Source organism: Ambystoma mexicanum, chromosome 2p (genome assembly GCF_040938575.1).
Source record: "Ambystoma mexicanum isolate Mex_15411 chromosome 2p, UKY_AmexF1_1, whole genome shotgun sequence".
Lineage (NCBI taxonomy): Eukaryota > Metazoa > Chordata > Amphibia > Caudata > Ambystomatidae > Ambystoma > Ambystoma mexicanum.
Window position 1 is genome coordinate 612,373,653 of NC_090923.1, and position 24,626 is coordinate 612,398,278.

Below are 24,626 nucleotides of genomic sequence, written 5' to 3' on the forward strand. Positions count from 1 at the left end.
AAGATCGATCCATAGAAGAGGAAATTGATCTTTGCGATCTATCAACCTACTCTGTCGACGACGAACAAGATCGCAATGATGTTTCCAAGGCACACGACCCGTCAGAAAAAGAACAGATCACTTTAATACCATCTAGAAGAGAAGAAAGAGATGCACACTCAGATCGCTATCCTTTAGGCCCAGCTGGGCGACGGCCAAAAGAAGTTGAAAAACGGCGAGAAACTCTTGGAACGAATAAGACAGAAACAAACAGACGCTCCCAAAGCTCACCTGGAAATTCATTACTAAATCTAAACCCGAAACTTACAAAGGCCCAAACCAAAAATCTAAATCAATCTGGCACACTACGCAGAAGCAACAACCCGATCCATTATACAGGTAGTCTAGACAAACTGGAGCTCGAAAATATTCTAGAGGAAAAAAACGAAATAAACCTCAACAGAACAAATGTGATGAAGCTGTTACATAGTATACCTGCCTTGAGGAATATCCGATCTGACGATATTAATATCGTTGAATACAAAAAAGAATCCAGATCAGATTGGGTAATCCTGCATATGCAATCCAAAACAGTAGCACGCCCAATTCTTGACGCAAAAGAAGACCTACTGTTCTATGGATTTAATCTAACCACAGCAATCGATTCTCCAGTTTCAAATAAATCGACACAGGGAAAAGACCATCACATAAAGACACTTACTACAAAAAGAGAAGACCTGAGAAACCAACTTAAACAACACTCATCTCAGGCCTCCGAAACAAATAGACGAAAAAACAATGTATAGGATGACGGAGGGTCCAGACAAGTGACCCAACTATTAACAACTTGGAACACCAGAGGATTTGCTCACCTATTCCGTGAAGAAAGAGAGCTAGACATCAGAAGCCTGTTTACTTGTTTCCAGGAAACTTGGCTCAGAAAGACACCCTCCTGCGACGGATATACAACATACTTAAACGAAGCAGGCAAAAACGCACTGGGAAGGCCTTTCTCCGGCCTTCTCGCCATGATAAAAAATTCATCAGGATGGAAAGTAATCGACATCCAGAACCCAAATTTATTTGTTCAAGCAATCACGCTTGAAGCGTTGCCCCACACCATACACGGACTAAAAGGAAAACAACATCTGATGCTGGTAAACACTTACTGGAATCCCGCAATGATTACAGATGATGACTATTTGAGGTCAATAACTACCCAAATAGATAATTGCCATGCAGCATTTGTCGCACCATTCATACTAATCTGCGGAGATCTAAACTTTTCTTGGTTCAAAACACCTAACCAATCCGATATGGACACTACACAAGTGATCCCATCTGAAAGGTCGGATCGGAGCACAAAATGGACACACGAAATATCCGCTCGTAATTGTGTGTTGCTAAATGGGAGTACAAAAGGAGATATCCCTGCTGCAGCAACATGGCAACGTGGTGGCCTATCTAAAACCTTAGACTACATATGGGTATCGGTTAACTTGCATGCCTTGATCTCTGATTTACAAGTAAGGCAACAGCCCAATAGTGATCATAACCCACTTACTCTATCATGGTTTACGAGCTTAACAACAATGCTACACTGTTACCCCACGAAATTAGACATCAACTCCTCACTAAACCGCTTAAAAATAAACAATAAACAAATTGACAAAATAACCTTAGCCTTTATGGAGGCATGCTCCACAAATGTACACATAGAATATACTCCTTTCCTGGATCCGCATAGAAATACAAACAAGAAAACGACGAGAGACCACACCCATCCATTTAGCCCAGCACTAAGTGAAGCAAAAAAGCTACTCGCCAGTGACTTAAAAAAATTAAAAGCTAACGGAGGGACAAACCTATCACAACATTTAGCCACCAGGCGTCAAAAATATCGAAATTGGCTGAAATCGTTCAAAATCATTCGAAGACATGAACAAGCTGAACTAATGCTGCGTCTTTTAATTCAAAAAGACAGCTCCAATATTTGGAAAATAATAAACAATGGTTGCTTGACTCCACCCAATTACTTAGCAAATGGCGTGAATGCATCCTCCTGGATAACTCATTATGATACTGTTTTTAATAATATTGGCGATGTTAAAACCTCAAATCTAAAAACAGATCAATATATCTGGGATGTAAAAGAATCACTCGAGAACATCTCACACGCAATTCAAAAGCTAAAATCTTCACGTGCCGCTGGCCCTGATGGAGTATCTAACATCATGCTCAAAACAAATATAGCAAGCTGGACAAAGTTCATCAAGGTGCTATTCGACCAGATAGCCCGAACATCTAAAATTCCTTGCTCATGGACAAAAGCAATAATCGTTCCAGTGTTTAAAAGAGGAAACAAAGACGATCCTGCAAACTATCGCCCCATAGCCTTGCTTGACACTATGGGGAAGATATTTGCCACATTCCTCCAAGAAAAAATTGAAAGGTGGGCAAAACTGAATAAGATCTACGATGAGAGACAAACTGGATTCACCAAAGGAGTCGGAGTGGAACTTAATTTAGTTCTACTAAATCTAGCTAAACTAAATGCAATAAAACAGAAAAAAAGGTTGTATTTAGCGTTTATCGATCTAAAACAGGCCTTTGATTGCATAAACCGGAACCTGCTGTGGCACAAACTAAAAAAATGGGGATGTCCCAACGAACTACTAGCCCCATTAGTGGCACTACATACCAAAACCAGTATCCGCGTGCGTCTAAATGCAGAAGGAGAACTAACCGATGAAATAAAAACCACACAGGGGGTGAAGCAAGGATGCCCACTAGCAGCCACTCTGTTTAAACTTTTTATCTCAGATCTACCTGAAGCTTTTGCTCTAACGAGGTGCTTTCCCCCAAAAATCAACGGCACACACGTAACACATATAATCTATGCGGATGACATAGTGCTGCTTGATTGCACCGAAATAGGCCTACAACGATCACTAACAGCTTTGCAAACCTACCTAACAGAAAACCATCTAAGGATAAATGCAAACAAAACGCAAGTGATGGTTCTTGGAACAGGAAACAAGTTAAGAAAACCGAGGTTTAACTGGCATATCGACAAAGAAATATTAGCAAAAACAGAAGCCATCCGATATCTGGGTGTTTCATTTAATGATTCAATAAGAGAGTGGAGCTGGACAAATGAAATCATCCAGCGCATGAAAATGTTTGCCCTGCAAGGTCGTAAACTACATTTAAACTACGGGAAATTCTCACTCCAACCCGTAATGACCTTTTACTTACAGAAAGTGATACCAGCAATATGTTTTGGGAGCGAAACAGGGTGGAATATCAGGGCAAGCCTATGGGCACAAGTTGAAGGTTGCTTTTGGCGCAAAGTCCTCCAATTACCACACTGTGTCTCAATGGTGGCTGTGAGACACGAACTTGGCCTTGACTCCCTGCACTCTACCATACAATGGAAATCCATATTACTGCTAAGAAAATTCAGAATGGTGCCGGTAGCAACCACCTATACAATCCTGGCTAACAAAAAACCTGACGCATCTGCATCTATGCTAAAAAGCTGGGAAGAAAATCTATTAAACATCCTGGAAGACGCAAACATAAAAATGACTCTGGTGCTACAGATGCCAAAACAGGCTAAAACAAAATTCATGCAAGCCAAGTGGATTAAAAACGCGGAAAGGCGAGCAGCACTATCCACTGGACTAGACTTTGGATTGTGCGCACAGGAAAGAGGTAACCTACCGAAATATCTGGCCAAGTTTCCCTCTCAATATCATCGGAATCAATTTTTAAGGCTTCGCCTTAACTTGTCCAACACCAAGCTATATAAAAGAAGAATAAAAGATCCCACGACAACTGATGCAAACTGTCGCTTCTGTGGGCAGGAACCTGAATCTATTAAACATCTCATAATCGAATGTACACAAATCACTGAACAGCGCACTCTTCATCTCGAACGCTATGCCCCTAAAAACGGCAACATGGAAGATTGGTGGTCGTATCTGATAACAGGAAGAAATGCACAACTAACCTGCAATGTGATTAACTTTATGGACATGCTACTGACATAAACTACTGCAAATCATTAGCTCGCCAAAAACATGGTTTAACTTCAGTTGATCCATTATGCCCACGCTCGCCTAACTTAAAGGAAAAATGGAATAATGGCCTGACGTGGGCTAGGGAGTATAAATGAACTGAATGTGACAAAAAAGTTTGTTTTTCTTTACAAAACTAAAGTCAATAAAATAAAATTAAAAAAAAAAAAAAAAATCAAGGCAAAAGAAACCACGGTCAAATGGACGAGCTCTCAGATGCCGAGATTTTAGAGGCCACAAAGGAGCCTCCTCTGGCCATAAAAATAAGGAAAACTAACAACAGCACAGCCTCTCTAACATCAATGGGCCTGAAAGAGCCCGCTGGGAAGTACCTGGAAACAAAGGACTTAAACAACAAACCTCCTGCAGCATCAGCAACCCAGACCAGTGTTATCAAAATGCACACTGCCCTGCCTCAGATCCCCTCTTCTAAAAACTATAAAGAAACTCCCGAACCTGCAAAATTGGTCGAAATTCGGGGTTTAACCCCCCCGGCCGAACCCTTGGGGGAACTGGATCTGTCAGCCGGGAAAGCCTGTGATCAGCCGTTACCGATTGACAGGCCCTCCAGCCCTGCTCCAGTTGGTACCCCTAATCACCATCCTGCTTTGAATTCTCGACAAACAAAGCCTCAAAAGTCTCTCAGTCAGCATGACGTGGGCTCGGGAAAAGACTGTGAACGACCACCTTTGGGTAGACCTGAAAGACATTCAACACCTCAATTGTTCCCAGCCCATGTTTTCAATATTTCTTCCCCGCCGAGTACACCCCAGAGACGTCAGAGCCTGAGAAATCAACTGCCGCCTGCCCTCAAAGAAACTCCATCGAAGTCAAAAGATTTGTCAACTATCATGTCAGCCCTTACCATCGCATTGAGCCCATTCAGCAAGCTTTACGAAGCTCTATATGATAATCAAAGAGATCAAACAACTTTAATAGCGCTGATGAACACAAAACTCATCTATTTAGAAGGTTTCATCCAAAGCGACGGAAAAAAGGCAAGCCAGTTCTACTACTCCAACTACCAATTCTCAGTCCATGCACAATGAATCAGAAAATTCATGAATTAATACAGACCAAGCCATGTCGAGAAAAAAGAGCTTCACAATGAAATCTCAAAGCACTCAAACAGATCAGAAAAAAACACACCCAGCGACTAAAAAGAGTCTACACTGGGACAACTTTAGCATTTTCAATTCCTCAAGTGGCCCAAAGTCTCTCAAAAGTGCAAACCTGCCAGAGGTCTTCTTTTTCAAGGAAAGCTCGCCAAGAAAAGTCCAAACTGACATCAATACCTCGGCAGGAGCCTCCAACAAGAAACAACTGGTGAGGGTTTCGCAGGAGACCAAGAGCTCACTGGAACATACTTCTAATGCTCAGAGATCGCCAAGAAAAAAACAAGTCCTTCTGAAATTAAACGAACCATCGGACCAGCCAAAGCAGTCGGCTGATTGGGCTGGCCAAAACCAGGTGCCGGATTATCTGACAAAATCAAAGCCCTTGTCGGGAAAAAAAATACCAGAAATCGTTCCGGCGATGCCAAAAAGGGGCACAACTCTGCGTGAGTCCAACATGCAATCCCCTAAGACAACTGAAGACTTTCTTGCAGACTCATTTCTAATGAATCTCTCACAGCACTTGAATGACACTGTGCTAGGTGAGGATGGAAGAACTCAAAGGACTCCGCCGACCGCCAGATCCACCCAAAGACACCAGACAGCAATGGAGCGAACACCTAAACTGCATACTAGAGAGCGACGAAGATACCTGAAGGGAGCAGTGCAGCATAGCACTAAGAGGTTGGAAGAGTTAGAATACAGCAGAGCCAAAAGAGCATCATTGAAAACTCCCCCTAAACTCCATTGCAGAGAGAATAAAGCCTCACCCCCCAAAGCATAAAAGCGCAGTAAATCCATCAGATGCAGAACCGGCACTCAGAAACAGCCCTCGCAAACTTTTGCGAAGGGGAAGGTCTGAGGAAAAGAGAAAGACAGCACTTTCCGACACTCGGGAAAGGAGTGGCCGCTCACCATCAATCTTAACCCTGATGTTAGAACAATCAACTAGGAACAAAGACGACATGGTGCTAAACCGTAGAATGGTGAGATATATTTTCAGCAAAATCTCGGCACTTAAACACCTGGAAACGGAAGACTACCTGAGGATTGGACCTTACCATAGGGGTAAAACAGCGAAAGCCTACATCCATATAAGAACAACTGCACTCCCAACCTCAATGAATAAAGCCTGGGACGAGCTAACTTCACAGGGTTTTCACCTTTCAATACTAACTACATCTCTAACAACTTCTGCAGCCCCTAACCACAAGCTTAAACAATCGCCAAGCAGAACTTACCACAAGTCCACAATAAGAGACTCCACCAAAGCGGGAAGAACGTCGAGTGGCAAGGCCAACCCAATGGTGCAGCGGCAACCTAGTCATAGCATAACCATCAATGCGACAGAGTTTGGTCCAAAGATGGACCAACTGCCCAGATTCGAGCCTGGGGCTGACAATAGCAACCAAACAGTCAACCAAACTAAGCTAATTAGAACTCAAAGCAAATCTAGTACCTCTTCGCTCACAGCACCCAGCGAGAAGCTGGACAGGTCCGCAATCAAATCCAACAACGTGAAAGGAAGCAAATCACTAACTGTACCCCTAGAACAACTGAGGGCGTGGCTCCTGAAACAGCTGTCAATCAAAAGCCACAAATAGCAGTTTGCTACCGACGGATTCGCGACACAACCGTCGGGCAAGCTAGGAAAACCAGTCCTATCGTTAACAATGGGATCTTGCAACACACGTGGGTTCCGGCATCTGATGCAAAGAGGGGATGTCAATCTAAATGATTACGATATCTTGGCTTTGCAAGAGACCTGGTTATCAGAAACTCCATACCTCGACGGATTCACCATAGTGGACTCGCCAGCTAAAAAGAACGTCCTAGGCCGTCCATCAGCAGGAATTCTCCTTGCAGTTCAATCAGGCAGAGGAATCACACTTGAGCAGAATGTATCAGTTTCCAGAACTCATCTTGCAGTTCTTACCAGCTGGATACTGCCGGATCCTACAAAAAAAGGAACTACTATGAAACTCCAGATTGCAATTATTGCAGTCTATTGGAATCCTCAAATTATAGAGGATGAGGCCTTTCTCAACTCCATCGAAGCGACTATCGACCAGCTGCACTCACAGAACAAGAAGTGTCCGCCTTGATAATCTGTGGAGATTTAAATGCGAGATGCCCCTCAACCCCGAGCAACATCAAACATGGCACTACCTCAGCAGAAAACCGCGGCAAACAATGGGTGGAGTTGATGAAGTCAAGAGGATGTGCAAATCTCGCCCTAGCATTTCCCAATCCTAATCGATGTCCAACATGGGAAAACCACATTTCCAACGCTACCATAGATTATATCTTCACGTGCAACCATATACTCAACCTGGCAACCTCGTTTGAAATCGTAAAAACGATTGCAAGCGCTCATAACCTGCTTAAAGCTACCTGAACTGTGTCGGCCCCGGAAGCTATGTGGTCTGAATCCCAAACTGAATGCAACCAGCAGAGGTCCCGATTGAAACTAACGGAGCACAGAATAAAAGAACTAACAGTTAGATATAACAGCAGTTTGGACAACAAAGTCACTCCAGGGCTTTCTGAACCGGACTATCAGCCCTTGTTGAGCCCTTATATATCAAGGACAACTAAAAAACTTCCTACGAGCGACCAGTTCACGCATCAATCTGATAAACAACTAGTGGCGAAAAGAGCTGCAATAAGACGTCTAAAGAGAAAGGGTAGAATCGCAAACACAGAAGCTGCCCTTCTGGAATGGCAAAAAGAGACAACACTATATAAAGCCTGGTTAAGAAATCAACGGCTGTCCCTCTACCAAAAAGACTCAGAAGCAATGCTTGCAAAAATGGGGGGAAAGAACGCAAGAGCCTTTTGGTCACTGATCAAATCCTCAGGGGCCCACGCTGAGCCTTCTCTGACCAACAGAGTGAGTGAAACCTGCTGGACGGCCCACTTCAACAAAGTTTTTGGAGGCCCCTTTGTAATCTCTGAATGCGGGATTTCCGATACAATCAAGGAATGGGTAGACGTGGCAGACAGAGAGTCCATCTTAACTGCCATAAGCAAACTAAAAAACTGAAGGGCACTGGGCCCCGATGGGGTGACAAACGTAGGCCTGAAAAACTTTCTAGAAGAATGGTCCATCTTTCTCTCCAAAGTCTTCGAAACCTGCGCAAAGAGCCGCCTGCTCCCGAGATCATGGACAACAGCTGTGGTAGCCCCGATTTTTAAAAAATGCGACAGGACAAACCCTCAAAACTACCGACCAATTGCACTTCTTGATGCAATAGGGAAAGTGTTCGCCTCTCTGCTGCTATGCGAATTTCAACTCTGGTTCAAGAAAACGAGCCTTAACGATCCGTTTCAGGCGGGTTTCCGGAAAAACTCAGGAACCATCGTTAACATCATGCTACTCAGTACTCTCAAAAGCAAATCACATGATGGAGCCGTACAGCTGTTCCTCACATTCGTAGACCTCTCACAGGCCTTCGACATGGTGGACTGACCACTATTGTGGAACAAACTGGCAGCCGCAAATTGTCCTAAGGCTATACTGAATCCAATAAAGGCCCTTCATACGAATACATCAATGCGAGTAAAGCTGAACACTAAAGGCCTATTGTCAGAAGAAATTCCAACGTCCAGGGGTGTAAAACAGGGCTGCCCCCTTACCCCAGCCTTATTTACTGCCTTCCTAGGAGACTTCAATGTCACAGCAGAAACGGCAAAAAGCTTTCCTCCGAAAATAGGAGGAGTGGCAATCGGAAGACTAATTTATGCGGATGATATCACCCTGGCCGACCAAACCCCCATCGGCCTGCAAAGACAACTAACCAATCTAGCAAGCTACATCAAATCGAACAAACTGCAAATCAATGTCAAGAAAACAAAGATGATTTTGGGAAAAAAATCCAAGAAACAAAACCAGCTCTAAATCAAAGTGCCCGTCATGGCAATTAGAAATCAACCCTATTGAAGTTGCGAAGGAATTCAAATACCTGGGCGTCATGCTGGACAACTCACTTTCAGAAACCTGCATGCAGCGCTTCATATGGTAGAAAGCAAGATCTTCAGAAAACAAACAAATTCGGCAGGTTCTCCCTGATTCCGCTGCTAAAAGTCAAAAGTGGTTCCCAGTTTATTGTACAGAGCAGAAACTATGCCAGCTCTCCCAGAGGAGATTTGGATAAAGATCGAAGGATTCTTCTGGAGATCAGTTCTGTCTCTACCGAACTCCACATCCATGTCGGCCATCAGGAGAGAGCTAGGCCTAATTTCCTTGGAGGCCCGGGCTGAAAACAACAGCATGTCTCTCTACAGAAACATCTTGCTCCCGGAAGCTTTGCTATCTTGCTCCAAAAAGAACTCAAGTCAGGCAGATCAAAAATGCTTACTGCCTGGGCTTCAAAGAGAAAATTCAAGCTGGAATCCGTTGCATGTTCAGAGACTGAACTGTTGCAGAACCCACTGAGAATCAAAAAAAAACTTGAAGAACTAGACTGGATCAAGGCTCAAGAAAATGCGGCAAAGAATAAGCTACTAATGCATCTGCCACCCTTTGCAAGGAAAATCAATGATCCAGCGGAAATTTACAAAAAATTCCCAAGCAAAAAACTTTGAAATCTTTTTATCGGAGCAAGACTGAACCTATTGCCAACGAATGAAATCCGCTTCATCAGAGGATTGGCAATCATGAATACTTGCAGACTATGCAAGGAGGAGGCCGAATCAGAATCAATCCGCCATTTAGTAACTTCATGCAAGGCACTTCAATCAATATGAGAAAGCTATTTAAAACCGGTCTTAGAGCCTTACAGGGTCCCTGAAGAATCGAGCTGGTGGCCGCGTATGATCAGTGGCCAAAGAACTGCTTGGACCATTGCCACTACTAAAATCCTACAGTCAGCGCTGGAAAAATTGACTCCGAGACCAAGAGTGGGAATGATAGATAAATAAGTAACCAAGAATAGCAGGAGAACTGTAACAGTACAAATACGCGAACCAGGAAAGGAAAAGAAATGTAAAGAAGGATCGAAAGGAGTTGCATCAGTTTTTGTAAAAACAATTAATTTTGTTTACGCAAAAAAAAATAAAAAATAAAAAAAAAAAACAATTAAGTGTTGTAAACTTATAGAGCCTATATGTAGCCAGTCCCCTTAACTAATTCTGATTCCCCGTAGATTTTGTACCGAGAGATTATATTGTTATGTTAGCAATGTTGAGTTTTGAGTATTTAATCCATTGTTTGCATTGAATTAATTGTCAGCTCCAAGATTTTAATGCTTGTATGCCATCCCATCTTTATTTCGGATATCAGTAAAGTTGGGTTTTGCCTTGCACATTGTCATCTTCCGTTAGTTAGTCTGGTTTTGACTGACTCCATATCCTTTGGGGAATCTGGCACGTTCCTGGGCCGTTTTAACAGATGGTAGAATAGGCAATGGGTTGCTATGTGTTATCAGAGTGTCAAGGTATTCCTGCCGCGTTACTGAAGACTGATGAGGCAACCTATAGAGAACAGGATTGCACATAAAAGAGAGGTCGACAGGAGCCCCCTTTGGAGAAAGTCCTGTCCTGTCACTGCAGGCTGCCCACTGGGGCATGAAGGGTTGTCAGGCTGATATGGGAGACCCAAAGCTGAAGAACCTCAGCAGATAAACAGATGTAAGTATGATATTGGCTGGGCAAAATAGGGTGTGGGGATTGTTTGTATATTGGGGGATTCTGATGAAATCAAGAAATAAATGATAAAGAAATAGCTTCTGACAAGGGTCAGTGTGAGGAATTTGACCATCCACAAGGTGGGTGTACGCTCGCCTGGGCTATTTTGAAATGTTTAAATAAATGGAATGATGGTAGACCAATCTGAGGAAAATGTGTGGGCCTTATCGACACACATTTTCCTCTGCTCACATGACGACAAACGCATAGACCTGTGTACTCTGGGTGGACACAGCTTACAGGCACAGTCAACCCTGTCATATTTAGTTGGGATGTGACAGCAGGAGTACACTCTGTCCTCTCCAGGAAGGGAGAGGACCAAGCTCCTCCATGCCATGGCAAGCCTGATTAACCAACAAAGGCTCCATGGCTCCACCCTGCCCTTTTGTTCAGCCCTGCAGATGGCGGCAGCAATTATCAAACAAATAGAGTGTACTTCAACAGGGCCACATGGGCCTGGCTGCAGATGCTAACAAAGGAGACAGGAAACCCCAACAACCTTTCATGTGAAACTGTGCCAACCTGAAGCCAGCTTCTGCCCTCAGTGTCATTGACAGTGAAATGTCATGTCTTGGGACTGCGTGTTTACAGTAAGCCTCTATGGTAGGGAAACCCTATTCATCAGGTAAGAGAATTTGGTTTGCAGGAGCCAGAGACTCTGGTTTCACTAAAGCTTCAAGGGAGACCTGTCGCTTTAAACAGGAATCACAAGGTGATCTATTAACCAGTGAAACTCTTTGTTCAGCAACAGACTGGAATATGGGGGTTCCATGTGTTAATATCTTCGCAAAAATATTGCCATACAAAAATATCACCATATTTTTGAAGTGATATTAAGGCATGGAACCTGCAGGGGACACCCCCGCAACCCCTGCATTATTTCTAAAGGAAAGGGGGACATCCCCACAAACCCCACTCCCAAAAAACCCCAAAATGATTCCCCCCAAAAATATCACCTATGGCTGCTCCAGACGACCATATATACGGTGAGATTTTTGGTGAGGATAATATGTAGTGATACCAATATGGGTGGGACTTAGTATCACAAGTTTTCATCCCTTAACTTTCTTGTTGTAAAGCACTATAGATATAACCTCATGTATACAGGAGATTGTTGGTATGGACCCCAGGATTGGTTCATTAAGGTAGACATAGCCTACAGCAATCACTGTGGCCCATTTGGCTTTAAAAGAGGGCTGATCCCCTCTTTCGGTAGAATATATGAAGACTTTGCGAGGAGTAGCAAGAAGAACTTATCATTGAACCCTGGCTGAAGGTGCAGTCTGCCTTACATCTTCCACCAATGAAGGAATGCCAGGATTTCCAAAGAGGGAAGCAAGATCCCTCCCCTAAATATCGCCTGGGTAACAGAGGGAGATCCAGAACTCAGATGACCCTCCAGCCGCTCCATAACCGGTACCCAGCCAACACACAGCATGCCCTGCTACGCTCTGCAGCAAGCCTGCTAGGGAGGTAGTGCCAGAAAGTCTCTAAACCTACAGCAAAGGACAAAGCAGCTGCCTGCAAAACACTCATCATCTTTGGGCTGTAGAGAATGAGCCAAGTACCCCTACCTCAACCATCTCGCCCATATTGCCTATGTGTTGGGAGCCAGAGTGTGAGACACATGCAGTACCAGTGAAAATACTGATACCATGGAGAATGCTGGAGGGAAGGTTCCCATTGAGAAAGCCATACCTGCATACGAGGCAGTATGATGGCCATCTGATTGAAATTCCTGAAGAAGCAGGACCAATGAAAGAGCAGATTGGTGACGTCACAGGAATCCAGACTGACATACATAGAAGAGATGCAGAGACAAGAGAAGCAAATATAGTCTCTAAAGAATCAAGACAGTATCAAGATGAGCGGCAGGAAAAAATAAAAAAAAGACAGTATCAAGATATGTGACACCCCGGGCTCGAGATCAGGAAACTTATGCTACAGGAACAAAGAAGATGTCAAGTCATTTTACACGTGTAGAGATGAAAAAAAAATGCAAGCAGATGAAGTATTCTTGAGGCTAGCTATTGAACTGGATAGTCCAGCCCCTTTGATGAGCAGCAATTACCCTTGAGATGGATGGGGATGCACACCTTACTTATACATCAATAATAGAGCCGACTCAGGAAGTTGACAAAAGGAAGAATGTTTTAATATCAATTATCTAAAACAAGGAGCATAACGAACATCAACACAAACACTCATCTTCAAACTCAAAGTACTTTAAGAAAAAACTGCACGTTTATAAGCAAAATGTGTCATCAATGACATCTAGATCACATGTGTATTAACGTCATCCTATGTGGCAACCTACAAAAACGTATAAGCATGGGCTATTGGTTCTGAGTGAATCGGCTAAGTATATGATCCATACTGGTCTAAAAAGTGTAGCTATGTGATTGGTTACTTAACATCAGGTGGGGCACCTAAGCCCTCCCTTCAAAATAACCACTATGAACATCACTAAATACACAACATCCCATTGGTTTACACACTATAAGACCCCTGAATATGCAGGTCCTCTACAATTGGTTGGCACTCTATACATCTTCAGTACTTTTCCACCTACGTTAGCAGCCTGCAGGCTGGCCATCCAGATGCTGGTGAGGTTGTCTTAACTTTATCTTCCCAACAATTAGCATATCAAACCATCATCACCTCAGTGGTCTAGTGTCAATTTGGCCTTTGAACTTCGTCCTTGAGAGTGTTCTTAGCTCTGAGAAAATTAGGTAGTGAGAAGGACAGTCTGCCTTCATGCATGGGTGTGACCTTCTCGTTCATCCAACTTCATGCTTCCACGTGACTCGAGACCATAAAATCAAACCTTTTTGTGCATTAAATATTCTTTCCTGCCAGACCTCTGATGTCTTCCTTGTTATGTTCATTACTTTTGAACAGGAGGTTTATTCTTTCACACAAATTTGTATCCAAAGTCAGTTTAATCCAGTTTTGATAAGACCTTGGCTTTGTGGCTCGCTCAGCCTTGCCTTTCACTGATAATCTGCTTGTAATTCAATGTCTGCTTTTTAACTGTGACACACTGAACTGAGGCCTTTTTGCTAATGTCCAACCTACTATAATACGTTTAGTGGAAACATCCATAATTCTCTCACTCCTATGTATTTATATATTTGCACTTGCCGCAATCTATTTACTATAAGCGTTTGGCTAGCTTCACGATTACTTTGCTGCTTGCATTTCTTCTGCATCTGTACACATGTAAAATGATTTGATATCTTCCTCTGTTTCTGTGGCATAGGTTTCTTGAGCCCAAGATGTCACTTATCCTTATTGCTTTCTTGATGCCTTATAGAATATCTGCATTCTCTAGTCACTGCATCTTTTTATGTATTTCATCTTCAGCTCCAGGTAACATATACTTGGCAATGGCTAGTGATAATACCATTCATCTTTACCCTTTATTGGCTCTGCTTCTTCAGGGATTTCATTCAGATGGCCATCATATTTCTTTGTATGCAGATAAGGTTTTCTCAATGGGTACCTTGGCTCCCAGATTCACTTAGGTACTGGCCTGAGTCCATATTCTGCTCTTTGCCAATTCAGCTGTCCTGTATAGGTCACATACTCTGGTTTCCAGCATACAGGTAAAAGGGGTGGGTCGATTGAGTTGAGGGTACTTGGCTCCTTCTCTACACTCCCCCGTCTGGGTGATTCATCAACCACTCACTCCCATATCATCCTTCACATCCAGGCAGCTTGGCTTGAAGAGCAACTTCTTTGGGACCCATTCTTTATCACTCCCTTCAGACATCCTGCTGTTTTCACATGCTCATCTTTATTCAATGCCATAAGCTGGCACTGTCCACTTGGACTACAGCAGATCCATCTTCCCACATATTTCTTATGATTCTTCGGATACAGGAACTTTGTCACCTCAGGTGCATGGATAGTGGCCTTCATAAAGTCTCTGATCTCTTCATCTGTCAGGTCTTTGGGATTCCATCCTGATTCAACATTGATCATAATTTCCATCCCTATGGCTTTCTTTGCAGCCTTCTTGCATTGTGAGATTAGTATCTTGATCACACAAAATCCAAGCAATATCATCACTATCAGGGCTCCAAGTAACTTAAAAATGTCTGCCATCCATTGTGGAACCCAAGAGAAGAGTGATCCAAACCAGGTGTCATCAGCAACGTCTTCTACTTCCTCTATCATCTGGCCATGGATTTTCGTGAGCATGTGAGCTCTGTCAAGGCTCCATTCTCGTCATCATGAGAAGGTATAAATGTGCAACATGATGCTCCGATTTTTGCACAAACACCTCCATTGCAGTAATCATATCCAGAACGTATCTGTTCTGAAGAGTTATCAACCTTATGGCTCTCATCTCTTCTCTGATCGCATTGAGTCCTTTCATTGTCGTGTTAATTGTCTGTAGCAATTCAAATCTGGTGATTTGTAGCCACTTAGTGTTTGTTCAAGCCTGAACAGCTGGCATGAACATCAACGGGAACACAGATGAGGTCTGGCTGAACAATCTGTGCTCATATGGTATAGCATCGAAAGCTTCTATTGACTTAGCTGAGAAATAGTTCTCTCTCTTCATCCTCTTTATCAGCTGCACAGATCTCTTCTTCCTCAGGTGAGCATCTGCTTTTGGGAAATTGTCAAAGTGCAAATAACCCCTTGGTATCAGTAAAGCTGGAACATGGACATTGACCACTGTCCATATTCCTCCCCAATCGGCAGGCAATCTGATATAGGCTCTGGCTGCAAAATCCCAATAATGATCCATGATCACTGCTGTACCGTGTACCATTCCTGGAACATCAAAGATTCGACCACAAGTCTTATTTTCTCCAACTTTTCTTGTTCCATTATTTCTAAAGCACAGCTTCAAAATTTCCAATGGCACTATCTGCAGAGGTCCTCCTCTGTCTTCGACCCAAGTCAGTAATTTAGCAAGTCTTGGCCATAATGTCTTGCAGCCATTCTGCACAATGTCAATGACTGGTTTATAGCATTCAGCAATCACCCAGGCTCTGCATATGACCACTCCTTCTTCCCATCCATCGGGTGATAACACAAATCCCCAGATCTGCATTTGACCTCTATTCTTCTATCGGTGTGCGTCCTCTGTAGATTTTCCTGCAACCTTCAATTTCTTATTCACTTCCCATCTGATTCCAGCTCCTTTTACTCCAGGCTTCTCATATCTGATCATCTGATTCTTGGATTTGGGCTCTGTTTCTTGTCTTGGTATCTTGCACATAGTCATCTTCATCTGGATCCGTCCATTCACTAGCCCATTTGAGGTAGGCATGTCGACCCATGAACTGACCTCTGGTTTTACAAAGTGCCATGTGTGAAAGACAATGAGCTGTCTGGACGTTTATTTCAATAGCTATGAAGATTTTAGACTTTCCCATACTGTATGGCAGGAGTGCACACACAAGGCATTACTCATTTGAGGTCCTTCTTCTTGCTTCTTTCATATGCTGGTACCAAATGTTATTTCTCAAATGTGCCACACTGTCCAGGTAATCATTTAGCTCAAAATCATCTTCTTGAGTGTTTCTTTTAATTCTCATTCTCCATATGTACCTTCTATAATCATATCATGAAGTGTACCAGCATAAATCCTTCTTTCTGGATAAATCATAGGAACATCTGTCAGTGGACAGGATACACCTGCATGTGTTCTCTGGGTAGGAGAAAGTTCTGAGAGTTTAATCCTCTCACCATACCATTTAGGCATACAAATGTCTTGCAAAATCTTCATATGTGTCTGTCTTCTAGGGATTACCTTTGGGTTCTTCACCACAGGATCAGATGTTTTTGCATGCATTATCTGTATAGGCACAATGTCTGGCAACCTCTCATCTTGCCCATCGTGCCCAGCCTCCTTTTTATGTCCAAACAAAATTTCTACAAAATTTCTTGCATGTGAATGATTTCTACTGGTGCTTACATCAGACTCAGGTAATTGGTCATCTTTCTTTGGAACAGGTATAACTATATAGGGCCCTGGGGGCCTAGATGTTGCCACAATTGCTACTTCCCTTTGCTCAGGAAGATTCACTGGAGTCTTAGCTCCACTATATAGGGCCTTGCGTGCCTAGAAGTTGCCACAATTGCTACTTCCTTTTGCTCAGAAAGATTCACTGGAGTCTTAGCTCCATGTATATAAGGTAGTAGGATGTGTGCACTGTGAGTGAGAGCAGTATGATTATAGACAAAATGCAACCATAAATAAGGCAAAGGTATGTTGATGTGCAACACCTATACCGTGGACAATGTGAATATCTTCCTATATCCGGGATCACGGAGTTGCTAATAGTGCTACCTATTTGTATCGCCTAAGGAAGGAAAAAGTAATCTTTAATACATAAGTATTATAGACTCCTTCTGGAAGTTGCTGTCTTGCCTCTGCACCTTTGTCTTTGATCCACTGTCTGCTTGCTGAATAATAATAAAAACTCTTGATCGCTATTTCTCTGGAACCAGTATTTAACCATGCGAAATATAAATGTCTCCAGCAAGAAGAAAGCTGCTTTCAGTATGTTTAGATCAGTTCAACGACATATACCAACTCCCAGTCCACTCCTCGAATCTGCTTTAAGCCAGACGACATGAAAAATTTCTTTCTGCATGAAACAAAATGTCTGTCTTTGAAAGAAAGTCTGACAAGTATGTGCACAGTCTCAGGGCATAGGGGAATGTGTGCTGTACTCAGGTAACTGTAACACTTGCGCGATGATCGCTGTAATTAGTCTCTTCACAATCGTACCATTTTTAGGATTGTGCAAAAAAGCACGAATGGTAGAAGTTCTCCCCACAATTGAACAATTGAACGCAGCACATAGAGAAAAACTTTGAATATAATCCTTGATACGTTGTCATTGGCTAACACCATGGGCAAATCTGAACGAGAACTCAGTATGGCATGAATCAGGATACTGCACTCTCTTCCAGTTATTAAAGCCACAATCAGAGTTTGGCATATATCTCATCTTATCAAGGCTTAAGCATGCCTCATTCCAAAGTCAATAAGCTAATGTGGCTTTAAGAATACAGATCTTCCCTTGACCCTGCAACTGATTTGCACAGTTCGAATTAGCTTCCCTTAATTTTTTCAGAGTCAGTTAAAGGGAGTGTCCGGACCAAGCCACAGTCCAACAATACTTTATTTTTGTATGTGTCAGCTTCTGCGTCCTTCTTCCTCATTACAGATCTCGTCTGCAAATGCTGTGGTTCTTCCCCGATGCTTGTACTTGCTTCTCGGTGGGGTGCAGAGGGAAGAGAGGTTTCTCCAGCAGAAGTTTTAACATCGCCAAAGAATATCCATACATGCCTGCCCGGCACTTTGACAGCAGATGGTGTGATGTCTTCCACAATGAACGGGCCGTTGAAATGGGGTTCGTCCCACCTTTTTCTTGTGTGGTTCCAAATTAGGACCTCATCTCCGGCGAGTAATTGGGCAACACAAAATTCTTGGTAGTTATTTGTTGAAGCATCTCCTTCTGTGTTCTGTACTGCCCTGCACCCTTGTCTCTGCAGCTGCCCTGAAATGACAGAAATACTGGAAGTCATACAGTTCAAATAATCAGGCATTTCGATTCCAAACAAATCTTCAGTTGACTGAGTATTACTTCTAACTCTGGATGGAGGCATTAGGGGTGTACTCATTCACCTCAAGTCACAATTTCATGAGTCGTGAGATGGTGGTCAGAACCCGGTTGGTTCATCAAAGCATATAATGCCACTGGTAGGCAATACAACCACCCTTTCTTCAGAGTAAGCTTCAACTTGTCTATCCTTTCCTTAAGCAAGCGTTGAGCCTCTCACAGATCCCATTTCCTTGCGGATGATAAGCCGAGGAAAATTTGTACTTTATACCAAGCAACAAGCTGATATGCTCAAATGTATGGTTCACAAAATGCAGGCCATTGTCTGACCTTATTACCTCACATGCTCCCCATCTGGGAAATACTTCCCTCACTAAAAATGTTGCTGCACAGGTGGAATCCGGATGTGTCTAGGGACCTTCCTCAATCCACATTGAGAAGGGACACACTACAACAATCATGTATCTATATCCATTGCATACTTGGGTCATATAGACATAGTCGATATGCAAATGCTGAAAGGGGCCAATGGGTCTTGGAATAACCCCCCTAACTGTGCGCAGTGTATGCCCAGCTGTAAATTTCTGACAAACTATACAATTTGTCATAAAAATTTGCAACATGCTCTAATAGATTTGATACAAACCAATCTTCAGCAATTGTTGCAGCAAGGTTATCCCTAGTTGTGTGCGCGGCGTAGTGTAGCTGCAACTACAGCGGCACCCTCAGTAAGGCTACAGGCATCACCGGTTTACCAGTGCCATCTTGTCGCCACAATGCTTCAGAGGGGTTTAAAGAACACCCACTTTGTGTCCACAAATTTTTCTCATCTTGAGGTGCTTCCCCCTGAACCTCCATAAGCTGTGTTTTTGACAAATCATTATATTTTTCAACCACATTCATCAACACAACCATTTTCTCTTTCACATCAAGTGTTTCAAAAGACATTATGTTCTCTGATCGTCTGCTGCTTGGTTTCCGCGTGAGATAATGTCTGCCCTTTTAGTATGAGCTGCAAATGTAATGACTGTGATGGCCACTGGGAGTTGTAGTGCCTTAATAAGCCTGTACAATAAGGCAGCCTGCTGCACTTGCGTGCCATCCGCTCGGAGGTAACCCCTCCTTTTCCAACGTGCTAATGCTGCGTGCACCATTGACGTCAAATAGGCGGAGTCGCTGTACGCTGTTACTTCTGGTCTGAATGAATTCTCGAGCGCAACAATCAGCGCCACTAACTCTGAAGCTTGTGCTGAATAGTAAGATGGGAGTCGTGCACTTACCAATGTCTGAAACTCCCCATTGGCTGTGTATTTTATTACAGCGGCACCAGTATATCTCTGTCCGTCATTTTGGTCGATTCTTGCAGAACCATCAATAAAACCAATTTCTCCACCTGGCAAGGCATTTTCTTTAACTCTTGGGATTTCATCATACAACTCTTCATAATTCAAACAATCATGTGCATGCTCGTCCTCTGCCAGTGGTTCGGCTACAAACATTGCAGGATTCACTACTCTGCATCGAACTATTTTGATCGCTGGATTTGATATGACTACCTCGTAGGCAGAGCCCGTTGAGAAGTCAACGTGCCCTTAGGTTTCTCTAGAATAGCAAATAGTGCGTGCTCTACAGAAAATGTCATGGAGCATCCCATCACTATGCTTGCAGCTTTCTCTATGGCAAACACGGCTGCAGCCAGAGACTGTTTGTACGGAAAGTGAACTCTCATCACTGGGTCTAAAATACCACTGTAATTTGCAAGGGGCTTTTAGCGTGTGGAGTGCTCTCATAACAGTGCCATCTGTGTGTGAGAATAAAAATAATTCCTCAGCATAATTAGCAACCCCTAAAACTGGAGGAGCTGTGCAAATTGCTTTTTTCAGCTCTTCAAATGCTTCCTCCATTTTCTCAGTCCCCACAATTTTTTTCCCATGTTGCCTTTGCTTTCTTTAAAGCCTGCAGTAAAGGCCTTATATATGAACTGTAATCAAAGACCCGTGCTCTGCTGTAATTGCATAATCCCAAAAACCTCTGCATGTGCTTTATTGTGTGTGGTTTTGCAGTTTTCAAAATAACCTCAGCTCTCTCAGGAGTAACCTTCTTTCCTTCATGTGAAATGAAATCAATTGGCCAATATACAACACTTCTTGTTGACAATACGGTAACTTCTCTTTGTCAACGTTATATCCTTTGTCAGCAGGTATTATCATCAGCTAGACAGAATCACATCTGCACTCTTCCTCTGAAGTGCTACAAACTAGAATGCCATCTACGTACTACAGAACAACACTTTCTGAATCAATATTGTTTAAGTCCATCTGCAGAACTCTATTGAAAATCAATGGAGAGTCGCAATAACCCTGGGGCAAACAACTGCTTTTCAGCCATGTTTGTCTGAACTTAAATGAAGTCAGATCTTGTGAGACTTTGTGCAATTGGATTGAGAAAAATGCATTCAATCACAGTAAAATATTGTGCTCCAACAGGTATATTACATAGAATGGTAGTCGGGTTAGGGACTAGAGGGAACTCGGCTTCTACAATTTGGTTTATTGGCCTTAAATCTTGAATTAGTATCCAAGAACCCCCTTCCCTTTTTTGCACAGGATAAATCACGGTATTACATGGTAACTCTGACATCACCAAGATGCCCTGCTCCACCATGGCAGAAATGATTTGAAAATACCTTCATCTGCCTCTCGAGAAATGGGATACTGTCATGCTCGAGGTAAAATTGCTCCTGGTTTCAGTTTAATGTTCACTTCTCCAACCCCCTTCAATAGGCCTACGTCATATGTGCCTGTGGTCCATAATGAAGCTGGCACTTTCGCCATGCCTTCCTCAAAATACTCGGGGTGTTGCTGTGCTATCATCATTTTCTGAGGTACTTCTCATTTGATTGCCTTTACCCAATAAGTAATACTCATATCAAATATCACTTAGTTATCAGATAGATGAATGCCAAATATGTCCTCATCAGTGAAGTCATTTAATCTGTAACCTTCTCCGATGGCAATCACTGCATCCCATTGTCTGCCTTTGTCATCATTCCCATCAAGCAAAGCCATTTTACCTCGCACTCTGGCTGCTTGTAACTCTAAGGGGAAACACTTGCCCTTCATCTTCGCGCATAGGTATCTTTAGTCTTAACAGAAATTCATCTGGTATTATCATTGCTCTGCCCGCTAAACCTTGCAGATATGCCAACAGAACACATACTGCTTAATAAAGGATTTCTGGCTTTGAAGGTATTGCTCTCATGACTATTTGTCCTGCAAATGCTCTAATAATTTCACACAGGTTTAACTAATGCATTCCTGGTGTTGAGCACACTATGCCTTCATCGGTAAACGAGATTGTCATATTGAGCTTCGTCATCAAATCTCGACGCAATATATTGAAAAGTGTCTGCCCAGAGTATATCAAAGGCACCTTCATGTCACACTCTCCTATAGAGACTGGTAACTCTTCAGTGAAAGGAACTCTACTTGTAGCTCCTGAAAAGCCTTGAGTATTCATGGTGGTGACAGATATTAAAACTTTCCCTCAAATATACATGAGCGTGTTGCACCCGTGTCTACTAAAAAAGAAAAATTCTTGCCCCCTATAGTGACATCTACCCTTGGTTACTCATGAGGATTCGGCATCACGGATAGGACTGAACACATCAGGTCTCTCAGTGAGCTGTCCTATTGCAGGTAGAGACAAAACAGATTCCCTCCACCAACTGTGACACCCCCTAGCCTAGGTGTCATTAACTGCCCTGTACTTGTACTCTGCTGAATCTGCATGGGCGCATGTTGCGACTGCCCTTGTGGTGGGGCCAGTGCTACATGCTGTGTCTGCAAGCCTTGCTACATTCTCAGCTCTTGCTGCTGCATCGTTTGATTCTGAGCAAACACATCACTGTACTGCTGTGAATATGCAGGCGGATTTGAAATCCTCCCTCTTGAAAATTGGTCATTTTGCATGAACCCTTGGCTTCTACACATGCAAGCAAAATGCCTTGTCATCCTGCATGTCCAAGATATACGTGGCCTCCTAATCGGCCCATCCAGTATGTATTGACCGTCATTGTGCATATTTCTAAACCCACCTTGGTTATTCTGAAAACCTCCCTGATTATTCTGAAAACCTCTTCCTCGAAATCCACCCCTTCCACACGGAATAAACCCATTATTACTTTGGTCAAACTGCCTTTGGTTATTCACCTGTGGCATAATTGCATTCTGCTGTGGATTCGGTCCTTCTACACTCGTCAACATCGCCTTCAATGGTATATTTAGACAGTTTTATCTGCACTAATTTTGCCTCCTCGCCCTTCCAGGAATCATCTTTTTTGCGATTCTTTTCCTGCAAGAGCCTGTGATAGTGCACAATGGTCAGATGAATCTCTGACCATGGTTTGGCTTCAATACACACTTATTTTTTTAGCTGCTTCTGTACAGGCTTTGGTAGCCCCTGCTATAATATATGATAGAATCCAAAGCCAGGATTCCTGAAGATTTTGAATGTAAATCAATGGATCATCTCCGTTCTTCATCTTTTTTCATTATAGCTCCCATATCGGACGTGTCTGGATACAGTACTCTAAGCGCTTTCCAGACTGCTGCCCTACAGTTATTGAATGGTGCTCCATCAGGAGCAGTGTTGACTATAATCACACCAGGCTACCCTGCCTTGTCCACAAGTCATCAGCTCTCTCACCAAGTATGGCGATAAGGAGACCCTTAATGTCCCCTAGAGCCAACGTGTTTCCTCCCATCATTTTCTCGAATTCATGTATCCATTTCCCTGCGCCAGAAGTTAAACTAGGGTGTTTAGATCATAAATTATCATTGTCCATTTGGGGCCACGGTATATACTGCGGTCTAAACCCTCTTTTCTCTAACAAAGGGAACTGTGATGCTCAAAACTCATTCTGATCTCTCATCATTTGTCTGTCCACTGCAGGGACGATATTACCACATCTCCTTCTACCAGGTAGCGATCTTAATCTGCTCACATAAGGTGGCATTCTCCCCTTTCACTGTGGAATTTCCCCTTGGGTCGATCTGATTGTGTCCGTGGTTCTGCTGCCCTTCGTACAGGTGCGTCTAAATCTGACCATCTGACTTCTTTTCTCCATTGAAAAACATCACTCGGGCTACATACGTCACTTCTTCCTTCCCCATGGAAGGTGTCTCTGTCTTTGTCTGATATTTCCTGTGCCCAACTTGTGCAACTTCTCTCGTCCTCATCTCTGCTCATGGTCAGTCTATCTAGGCCATGTACTACCTGTGGCTCCTTCCGTATCATACAACTGAGTACTCTCAAGTTCCCTTTCCCTTCCCCTTTAACTCTTTCTGGGCTTTCATTTTATGATATACCTTACCAAACTCATCTTCTAGATTTACTCTAGATAGGCCTGGTAATGACTCGTACTCTGACAAGAATTCCTCTATGCCATCCCATGGTACTTCTGGCTCAGGATCTCTTATCTCCTTCTCCAGGTGATTGAGATTGCATGCTCGCTGCCTTCTTTTACGCTCCATATCATCATCAAATTCTCCTTGTTTCCTTGCTTCCTCTCCGACTCTGTCTTCTTCCTTTTTCTTAATATCCATTCTCTCATTTGCCCTGCGTATCTCCTCATCCTTTCGTCTCTATATTCTTTTATCCCTTCATTTCTGTTCCTCTGATTCTATTCTTTTTTGTTCTAAACTTTCCTACTCCTTGATCGCTCTCTGTCTATTATCTCATTTTCTTTGCTCTTCTGCTCTCTCTTGTTTCCTTGACTGCTGTTCTTGGTATAACAGCTCTCGTCTCTGCCTATCCTTTCTTTTCGCTCCTTCATCTTTCAATCGTTCCTCTGTTTCCTTACCTTTTTTGACTTGTTTGTCTTGATCTTCCAGTTGTCCTACATCCTCAATGCTCTTACCATCGAGTTTTAACAAAATCTGACCACCCATCCATTTATTCTGTAAAAGCGCTGTCTCATCAGCCTTGTCTAATTCTCCTTTCCATCGTTTTATCTCTCTTCCTATTTCTAGGGATGTACTTGCTCAATCACTTCTTTCCTTATCGCGTCTCCCATTGTCCCTTAGGACCGTAGAGATTACATCTTTCTCAGTATTTTTCTCTGTGCTTTCATCACTGCTTTGCACAGGTGACTCATATGCCGGGTT